Genomic DNA, 10,980 nt, shown 5'->3' on the forward strand with positions numbered 1-10,980 from the left:
AGTGACCCCCTTTCAAAATGATCAATGGGGAAGGCAGACTGTGAGAATTACTTTAAAGGGGAGCTTGGGGACATTTTCCCAAAAGGTTTCGGTGGACACAGGGGCTTCCACCAGCGTTTTGGATCAGACACATTTAAATGACATACAACTACCAATACATAAATTTAGGCCTTTTGTTTCATATAATGAAAAAGAGAGCCTGATTCCATTTAAAAAGGACATTATGTGCATCCTAGGTTCGCTAAAACAGAAGGGGTCTTTTGGGTTAGAGGATCTAGAGGAGCAGGGTATTCTTGGAATTGACATGCTGAGCAGGTTTGGAGTTATAGTCGATCTGCCGCATCAGACCTTAAGCTTGGCAGAGCTGGGAAAGGAAGGCAAAGTTATTCAGTCACACATAGAGTGGCTGTGTTTAAGGCCCCTCAACCACTCAAAATGCCAGCTTGGGAACAGGAGGTGATGAATGTGGTAAACAAACACGAGAGGGTTTTCGCAAAATCAAAATTAAGCTGCAGCAAAATCAATGCCTGCATTAACATCCAAGGCCCAAACCCAAAACCTATAAGGCAGTATTGCTATTCGATGAAAGCCCAACAGGGTATATGCCCAACTATAGAAGCCCTACTCCAGCAGCGGGTGTTGGTTACCTGCAATAACCTGTGTAACTCGCCCATATGGCCCATCAAAAAAGCCGAGGGGACCGCAAGGTGGACCATCAATTACCAAGGGCTAAACAAAAATACCCCTAGGATGGCACCTATGATCACATGGTATCCGGAGATAATGGTGTGTAGAGGGTGGTCACCCGCTCCGGCCTTAAAGGGCTTAAAACAGCCCAGGAGAGGGCTGTGGCTGGGAGCAAGCTGTTCCCAGGCTGAATTGGGGAAGCAGGCTCAGCTGTGGCCACATCCCAATCAGGGTTCAGCTGGCCCTTATAAGAGGGCAGTGGGCCAGAAGCAGAGAGAGTCTCCTCTAGCTGTGGAGGGAGATGGGCTTAGCTGCTGGGGAGTGTACCAGAGGTGAAGCAGGGCTGGGGAAGGCCAGAGAAGCTGGGAGGTTCCAGACTGGAAAAGCCCCAGATTGCAGGCCTAGCAGATGGCTGAAGATAGGTACTGGGGTTGCAGGGGGCAGCCCACGGGTAGGCAGAGGCAGCAGGTCCAAACTCACCTTGCCTGTGATGATTGGTTTATACACTGCAGTCCGCCCCAGTGTGCGGGGGCTCAATGGTGACTGACAGTAGCCAAAGACTGAGGTGAGGTGGGGGTTCCCTGGGAAGGGGAGACCCAGAGACTGTGGGGATACTGCCCAGGGGGAGCACCCTGGGTAAAAGAGGCACCGGGGTCTGGGAGGGACGTGGGTGCCAGCAGCAAGTGGGACACCGGCTTGCAGAAGGTGCTCTGGAGGCTGGAATGTTAATTCTCTGGATGACCAGCAGGAGGCACCACAGGGGTGAGTGCTGCAGTGTGACATGGTGGTAATTACAGTTAGGGAACAGGGGTATTCGGTGCTGGACCTCACCGTTGCTTTTTTCTCTATTCTGCTAAACCTGGTATGTCAACGCAAATTTGCCTTTACGTTCGACAACTCTCCTCTCATATTTACCAGCGTGCCACAGGGCCTGCACAATGCCCCCAGCGTCTGTCACAAGCTGGTTTCAGCAATGAGGAAATCCCTGAAGAACTCTAAGCATGTTGTCAGTTACACAGATGACATTTAATAGCCACCTGATCTCGGGAAGACAATCGCTGAGTGTTGGGAGAAGCGCTACAAATAATTGAGGAGACTGGGCTCCTCACAAATCCCGAGAAAGCCCAGTTGCTTCAACAGCAAGTAACCTATTTAGGGGTTAAATTAGACCGGGGTGGGCAAACGTTTTGGGCCGAGGGCCACATCTGGGTGGGGAAATTGTATGCAGGGCAGGGGATTGGGATGCGGGAGGAAGTGTGGGGTGTGGGAGAGGGTGCAGTGTGCAGGAACAGGCTCAGGGCAAGGGGTTGGGGTGCATGAGGGGGCTCAGGGCAGGGGTGCAGGAGGGGTGTGGACTGTGGGAGGGGGCTCAGGGCAGGGGATTGGGGTGCAGGAAGGGTGTGGGGTGCAGCGGTGGCTCAGGGCAGGGGGTTGGGGTGCAGCAGGGGGCTCAGGGTAGGGGTTTGGGGTGCAGGAGGGTGTGAGTGCAGCAGGGGGCTCAGGGCAGGGGCTTGGGGTGCACGGGGGTGCAAGATGCAGGCAGGGGGCTTAGGGCAGGGAGTTGGGGGTGGGTTGTGGGAGGGGTTTGGGCTCTGGCCCGGCACTGCTTACCTAAAGCAGCTCCGGGGTGGCAGTGGCACACACCGGGGCCAGGGCAGACTCCCTGCATGCCTGCCCTGGCCCCACACCACGCCGCTCCAGGAAGTGGCCGGAACCACGTCCCTGCGTGGCCCGGGGGGGGCACAGGGCTCCGCATGCTGCCCTTGCCACGCCTCTAGGTACCTCCCCTGAAGCTCCCATTGGCTGCGGTTCCCCTTTCCCAGCCAATGGGAGCTGCGGGGGACGGTGTCTGGAGGCAGAAGCAATGCATGGAGCCCTCTCTCCTTCCCACCCCCCCATGGATGTGGTGCTGGCCGCTTCTGAGAGTGGCGCGGAGCCTGCGGCACCACAGGGGGCAATCCCGCGGGCCGGATCCAAAGCCCTGACAGGCCAGATCCGGCCTGCGGGCCATAGTTTGCCCACCCCTGAGTTAGACTCTACCAGAAGTTGCCCTGATGAAATCAGGGTGGGACTTATCTCCAAACTACCAGCCCCAACTGACATCACTTCATTATGGCGTTTTTTATGCCTAGTGGGGTTCTTGCAAGACTTTTATTGAGAACTATAGTGAGAAGGCTAAACCTTTGTATGCCCTACTAAGGAGAAAACAACCATGGGAGTGGGGAAGCTCACAACAGGAGGCATGTTGGCACTCAAGAAGGCCTTAATGGAGGCTCCCGCCTTGGCATTCCGCAACCCAAATAAGGGCTTCCACCTTCAAATATCCAGTACATCCACTGCTATCAGTGCTGTGCTCCTACAAGAACAAGGTAGCTCAGTAAAACTGATTGCATATGGGTCCAGGTTGTTAAGTCCTGTGGAAGTACAATTCACAAGCTGCGAGAAAGTGGTTTTGGCCTTGGTGTGGGCCCTATCGCACTGGGAATTTCTCACAGGTACTGCCCCGGTGCTTCTCTGGACTTCTCATACACCAGTAAAATATGTTTTATCTGGCAAGGCAAACCAAAGGCAGACTAGCCACCTGAGGTTAGCAAATTGGATGCTTACTCTTATTAACAAACAGGTCAGTGTGGAGGAAAATTGGCTCCCCTAGTCAACTCACACACGCTCTGTGTGCTTCTGGCTAACACCAGCAATCATGAATGTCCAATCCCGGACTCATCGCTGGTCAAATTCAAGTCACCTTTTAAATTAGAGGCGAAATCTGAGAATGCCAAAAATCAAGGTCAAACCATATGGGTGGTAGATGGCAGCAGCCTAATGCACAATGGCAAGCCTGCCACTGGTTTTGCTACCATGAACGCTACTATAGGGGAGATGTTTCAGGAAAAAGTAACCCAACACTCCGCTCAGGCTACGGAGGTAGTTGCAGTCACCTCAGCTCTAGAAAATGCTGACCCTGCCGAGAATATTACCATCTGTACTGACTCGGATTAGGTAGTAAGGGCATTGATCAACTGGATGATCATGTGGAAAACTAGAGATATGACCACGAGTGACAACAATCCAATAACCTATTCCGAATATCTGTTATATGCATGGAAGGTGGCAGAAAAGCGATCAGGAGAAACATTTTTATTCAAGGTCAGAGCTCACAGGAAAAATCAGGGAGAAGTCTCTGTTTTAAATAACACGGCTAACAAATTAGCCAAGCAGGCAGCAAGAATGGGACCAGAAGCATTATGGAATAAAATACCAGCTCCAATAATCGCCGTAAAACCAAGAAAGTCATCAGTAGACTGTATGGACGTTCTAGCTTTACAAAAAGCTGACCCAGAGCTCCATCAGCTGCTAAAGCACGGAAAATATAAACACCGGACTATTACAACCCATGAATCAGGGCTTATCATGGCTCAAGATCACGGTCCAGGAGGGGAGGGTTCTCTGCCTGTACTGGTGATTCCTGAAGTTATCAGATTGGAACTGATTCAGTTGGCACACCAACAAGGGCATTTTGCTTCTGAAAAAACATTGCAATGCATGTTAACTATAGGATGGTGGCAGTCTGTACAATGGGACACTGCATTTTATGTTAATAACTATCTCCAATGCACTGTCAACAACCCTGATGCATGAATCCTAAAGGGCCCACTCAAGCATCAAGATGTAGAAGGCCCCTGGCACCGCCTTCAAATAGATTACATTGGCCCCTTGCCAAAATCAAGGAGGGGTAATATTTATTGTCTAGTGGTCTAAGATCCATCCAGCAAATGGATAGAAGCTTATCCGACAACTAGATGTACAGCGACGAACACCAAAGCTTTTATTGGAAAACATCTTCAGCAGGTTCGGGCTCCCCAGAGTTATAGTTTCTGATCAAGGGAGTCCCTTCACTGCTGAATTCATGAAACAGGTGTGCGTGGCATTAGGAATAAAGCAGCAATTTCACATTGCCGGACACCCGCAATTGTGCAGACTGGTCGAAAGAACCAACCGCACCTTAAAAGACTGCCTGAGGAAAGTAATCGAGTCCTCTGGAAAGAATTGGGATGAAAAGATCCCCATCATCTTTCTCATGGCAATAAGATCCTCTGTAGGATCTCACGGATTTACACCACATGAGGTCATGACTGGAAGGCCCATGAGGACATCCAAAGTCTGGTGGCTTCCAGGAGGGGTGCCTCCTGAGGAATTCCCCCTCAGACAAATCACAGAGGCTTGGGTACAAAACTTGCTTACAAGTGCAAAGGTCTGTGGCAGTCAACCTCAAAAGCAATATCAAAGCCATGGACCAGAGGCTTAGGGAGAATCTTAAAATAGTGGAATGAGAATTAGGAGACCGTGTCCTATTCAAATCATATCTCAAACAGTACCATGTACTTTGTCCCAGATGGATGGGTCCCACCAAAATTGTACAAAAAGCAGGTCCTACTGTGTATCTGCTGGAACTAAGTACTGAGAAAAGGAAAGATTTTTTTAAATGGTTTCACAGTACCCAATTAAAGCCATGGAAGGGGGTTACTCCAGATGTCAAACATAAAGCAGAAGATCAGAAACCTCTGTAGGCTGAAGTACTAATCAGTCTTCTCTTCTCTTTCTGCAGGTATAAACATCCAGAGAAGATGGAAAGTACTACCATATTCTTTTTATTGTATATTGTTGCTATATCTTTTTATCAGATGAACTTGGAAAAGGATAGGAACCATCTAATATATCTGTTTAGGATACATGAAAACAAGCATTGGGAGTGCATGATTCAACCAGAGATTGTGCAGGACTTAGGCCTCCCAAGATTTGGAATTGATAACTCGCAAGTGGAGCTAAATATAAGCGTAAACATCATCGAAGACATACTCCGGTCTCGGGAAGAGATAGTCAACCAAGAATAGGAAGAGGATATCGAGGTAATGGTTCCCACAATTCTTTCTACAATACAACCTTCAACCTCGAAATTGCAGCCCCAAAGGAAGGAAAAGATAAGATCAAAACAATTCATAGGAGACTTGCAGCAAGGATGGGTTCAATTTAAGCCAGTCACCGAAAAAAGAAAAAGAGAAGCAGTCTATAACAAACAACGGCTACTATTGCCATTGGCATCCAATCAGCTAGCAGGTGTTTGTCATCTGGTCATGACAGAACATATACATAATAGTACTTAGCATTCACAGTAACTAACAAGCTAATGGGACCCTTCCTAGCTGAAGCTGGGCCCATTAGGAAAATCAGTCCAAATTGTGAATGTAATATTGTGGCTGATATGTTCGCAAATTGCTCACTAATGCTTTCCTTTGGAAATGTTTCAAAATACATCTATATAAAAATAGACATGCCTCTCTTAGTAGTCCCAGGTGAGCTTCGCATCCATGGGGAAATGATCCACCAGGACCCTCAATTAACCAAAATAAAGGTCCGAGTGCTCTCCCCAAATAACTCTAGCTTAATCTTGATCATGGATTGTGCCCCTCTGAAATATGGTCATAATGTTTCAACTCCTGAGTATACTTCTTCTAAGTTTTGTCTACTGAACAGCCCCATGATAACTTGATATATTTATAGGTAATTTAGTGGTTAGTGTAACTTTACTGCATTCAGGACTATGGCTCTTTAAGGCACCTTTTGAAACTGAGATAATGCGAGAAGTACAGGTAATCCCACCTCCCTCGCAATATCGTATGGGTCCTCTTACTGTTAAGAGAGATGTCTCAAGAACTCTCATGTTAGAGTCCCAATATTTACTCCTAAAGGTAATTGTGCCCATGCAAATTTCTATGGCCACAATCCATCAGGCCTGTGCATATTATATTGCTCCTTTAATATTAGGATGGAAAACCTGGCTGCAGGGAGTTCTCCCACCCCATTCACAAACTCTAACTCGTAATAAGTGAGACCTGGAAGCAACGGTTTTAGGAGGAGTGGCAGCTAGTTTGGAAATGTTAAATTCTGTTGATCAGTGGCACGTAGCCAAGCACATGATGCATCTTTATCTGAACCTATAGCCTCCGCTTTCTCAACATTAGCTTGCATCCATTGTGGGAAAATTTTGGTTATATCTACTGTGGTGGAAGTACAGTTGTTAACTTATGCATTAATGAGGCTTTAGGGACATTACAATCTAACCTGTCAGAAGCATTAAGTTGTATTCAGTACCAACAATAGTTACTTGCAGTGGCTAAGTCTATAATACGAGATGGGATAGATCAATGAATTCCACTAGAATTCAAGAGAATCATATTCCCACAGGTATCCTCCTTTGAGAAACAATATCACCAATGGTGAAATGCTCACCTTTACGTATTATGAACATAATGATACTATCATCTCTATAATTTTGACCTTAAAACAGGCTCAAGTGGAAGTAGTACATCTGCTTATTACATTGGGAATTTTCTCTAATGAACATCCCTTGTACCTATTGAGGAGCATAAATGGGTGCATCTTGGTAAGGCTGGAAACTACACACCTATCAATTTGCAAGCTTGCACCCAGGGATTGGGATATACATGTACCGTACAAGTGTGGGATGAGGATTCAACTTGCCTTAGTTTGACCAAGGGCACTTGTTCTGCAGCAGAATTGCATGACAGGAGACAAGTTCTCTCAAATACCCATTTAGGGATAAAAGGTTAATGCTAAAACCATTATTTCTACCCAAAAATTCATGGGTAGCCAGAGCAAATACCAGATACCATCATGAACTCCTGGCCTCAGTAGGCAAACTGATAAATGCTGCATCTGTTCGGTTGGAATGGTCTTAACATACAACAGTCTAATCTTTAGGTGATAAAGCCATGGGTAGATAAAGTATTACCAGGTCCATATCAAAAATAAATGGTCACTCTCTCCTTATTCAACTAAAGTGGCCATAGGTCTAACCATACCCCTAAATTGTAAAGTTGAGGCCAGGTCTGCTCTAAACTTACATCAGTATAACTACGTTGCTCAGAGGTGTGAAAAATCCCATCGACATAGCTACCGCCTCTCACAGAAGTGAATTAACTACACCGACAGAAAAAACTCTCCTGTTGGCATAGTAGCATCTTTACTGAAGCACTACAGTAGCCAAGCTGTACTGATGTAGCTGTGCCAATGTAGCGTTGTAAGTGTAAACCTGCCCTGACTGACAAACATGGTGTTATAATACTTGCCAGTTCATCCAACTACTTCCTATAACCTACCAACAGTGCCTTTGTTTTATCTGGATTGAGTCTTAAGGCTTGTCTACGTGTGAAAATTTACAAGCAAACTATACCAGTGTAATTATAAATATAGAGTTACACTAATGTATCTCCCTGTATGGATGCTTTTACTTTAGCTCTGGGGTAGTCAATTATTTTTTGTCAAGGTCCAAATTTCTTGGTCAAAGGTATAGTCAAGGTCCAGCCTCCAGAGAATATAATAATAATAATTAATAATTCATAAAAAAACCCAATGATAATGACAGTAAGTAAATGAAAAGATTTTGGGGTCCGTTCAAAAGCATGTGGCAGTCCGAATTTGGCCTATGGTCTGGCTATTGACTACCCCGCTCTAGCTTTTTGAGACTTTTACTTAGGAATGTTCTTAGGCTATTGAGAGACAGTCAATTCAAAGTGTTTCATTGGCATGACAAAACTATTTAAGTGCTGTATGCCAGAGTCACAGATCCAGCAATCCATAAGAGTCATGAAGGCACAAATAAGGACAGACTGACTTCACCAGCAGGCAACCACAGTACTTGTTTTCTCTTAGCTCGGTTACTGGGTATCATAGTTAATGACTAAGAGACTAATGCATGCTTTATTGGGGCTGGTTTTCTAGCTTTTGTTGGACAGGATATCCGTAAGATGTCTGGCAATGGTTTGGGATACATTTGTTTTCACAGAGTAAAAATTTAACAGGATTCTAGGTAGCTGAAAAACTGCATATGTGTCTATTTACATGTACAGACACAAAGGTGGACCAACTTTTGTTGGTTAAAAAATACCTAGCTTTTAAGCTTGCACAAAACTCTTTTTCAGGTTCCATTTACATTGTTTAAACCAAGAGACTAATTCCAGAAGGTCCTAGTGCTAACCCATCTCTGGTTACACCAGTTGATTGAACAAATAATATAAGATTACTAGAACGTGTCTGTGTACTTGAGAAGGCAGAATTATAAGGACATCTAGGGTCTATTCTTAGACTCTATTATTGACTCCTATAACCACTTGTACCCCCATTTGCAAAATTGGGCTAATAATACTTACTCATCTACGCACTCACTGTCAAATAATTGTATAAATGCAATTATGTATTTGTTATTACTTTTAGCTTTAATATATTTTTCTAAAGAAACAAATTTTCTGTTGATATTTACCTCTATATTGTCAATAATCTGGAAAAAGTGCACTTATGTTTTTGTCCATCACGATTTAGTTGAATTCTGTAGTCAAACTCTCAGCTCAAAATCTAAATCATGAAGCCATTTTTCCTCCTTTCTTGAGGAAAAAGAAAGTATATTCCTGGGGGAATTCTGCACCAAACAATTAAAAATTCTGTGCACAGTATTTAAAAATTCTGCATGTTTTATTTGTCAATATAACACAATATAATCACACCAGTTTCAATTATTTTTGGTCATTTATTTCAAAATACCTGTCAGCAAGTATGTCTGTAACAATACAGACAACAAAAAAGATTCAGGAAATGTTTTTTGACAAATAGATTCCTTACTAGGCATATTAATATAGAATTATGAGTAATTCATTTAAACTAAAATACAGACCCTTATTTTCCACACCCCTCAGAAGCAGTGCAAAGGCTTCTGGGAGTTGGGGCTAACGGAAATGTTGAGGGAGAGGGAAGTACATTGCTGGGAAGGAGCCTGGGTGTGAACTTGGAGGGTTGTTGGGTATGGGTGGGAAAAGTATGGAACAGGGTTTTTTTTTGGGGGGTGGGCGGAGAGGGATTGTTAAGGAGCTTCCCCCATGCAGACCCTGGCTGACCCCTAGCCTCTCCCATTCAGTCAGGCACATCTGCCCCTATCCTCATGTGTTCCTTCACCCACATGTGTCCCTCCACCCCCATGCAGACACCCATTCCTCCCATCACCATGTTGCCCTGCACCTCCCTCCCCACTGTGGCCCTGTGCCTCCGCTCCCATTCAGCCCCTGCCCCAGTCTGTCCTCCCCTACTAGCCCTTATGAGCCTCTGTCTGACCCCCCCAGAACCCCATGCTGTCTGTCTCCCCGTAGCTCCTGTTTCCTGACCTGGCCCACTGCGAAGAAGGCTCTGCAGGATCTTTCTCTTTCCTAGCTGGCTGGGACCTGCTGTGTTCTATAGCCACAGTGCCCTCTAGTGGGCAAAAAGGCAGAACTTCAGCAACATTTCACCAGAAGCTCTTTTTCTGTGCAAAAATTTAAAAATATGCATGGCACGTTAATTATGAGTGCACAGTAGTGCAGAATTCCCCCAGGAGTAATGATATAACCCTGACTCTGAGTCAACTGAAGTCATAACAGAGTTTTCTTGCCACGTTAAACCCCTTAACATTATCACCCAAACAGCCAAGGGTTCAGTTATGGCAAACAAGAGTAGAGAATGACCCTGTAGCCCGTGTGCTCCAGGTGCCACCAGTTGAGCACCTATCTCCCGGTACAGATCAACTCCGTCTGCACTGGAGTTGGCTGGTCTAGAGACCTGATGATAAAATGGGGCTACATCACTGAGTCCAATACCGGTGACTATAGCAGACTCAAAATATGAAGCATCTTTTGTGATGCCAGCTGCTTGAGCACAAATGCTCTTCCAATGACCTGACAGAGTGCAATGATCAGGCAATTGGATGTGCGCAGGTGTGGTGGAAAGCAGTATGAGGACATGACAAGAAGATGATACGCTGCGTTTGTTGGGCTATTGTAAACCAGTACACATGGTGACAAGGGGCTTATCTGTGCCTTACTGTTACATGCACAGGACCCAGGATTTGTGCCTAGCACATGAAAATAAAAATAGTTTTCTTGTATTTTGGCAGAAAGGGGAAGGTGAAAAGCTTCCCATCTGTGGTCTACACAATGATTTCTGATTAGATTTCTCTGCAGCCTTTTCTTTTTTAATTCTGCAAAATATTTGAGGAATTTTAAGTTAGATGTACTTTTACTGTAGTTCTATTTTCAAACATGTTCTTATTAGAAATTGGCACAGAATATTTTCCTGGATGAGTAGAACAGTCAGATTACTGCCAAAAGAACCTTTAGTCCCTGCCTTAATAAGTAACAATCACTGAAGCAGTTGATGGTTTGGGAAGATTTTGAGTGTGAATCACACTTACATGTT

This window comes from Natator depressus, chromosome 5, assembly GCF_965152275.1.
Source record: "Natator depressus isolate rNatDep1 chromosome 5, rNatDep2.hap1, whole genome shotgun sequence".
In the NCBI taxonomy this organism is placed as follows: Eukaryota; Metazoa; Chordata; order Testudines; family Cheloniidae; genus Natator; species Natator depressus.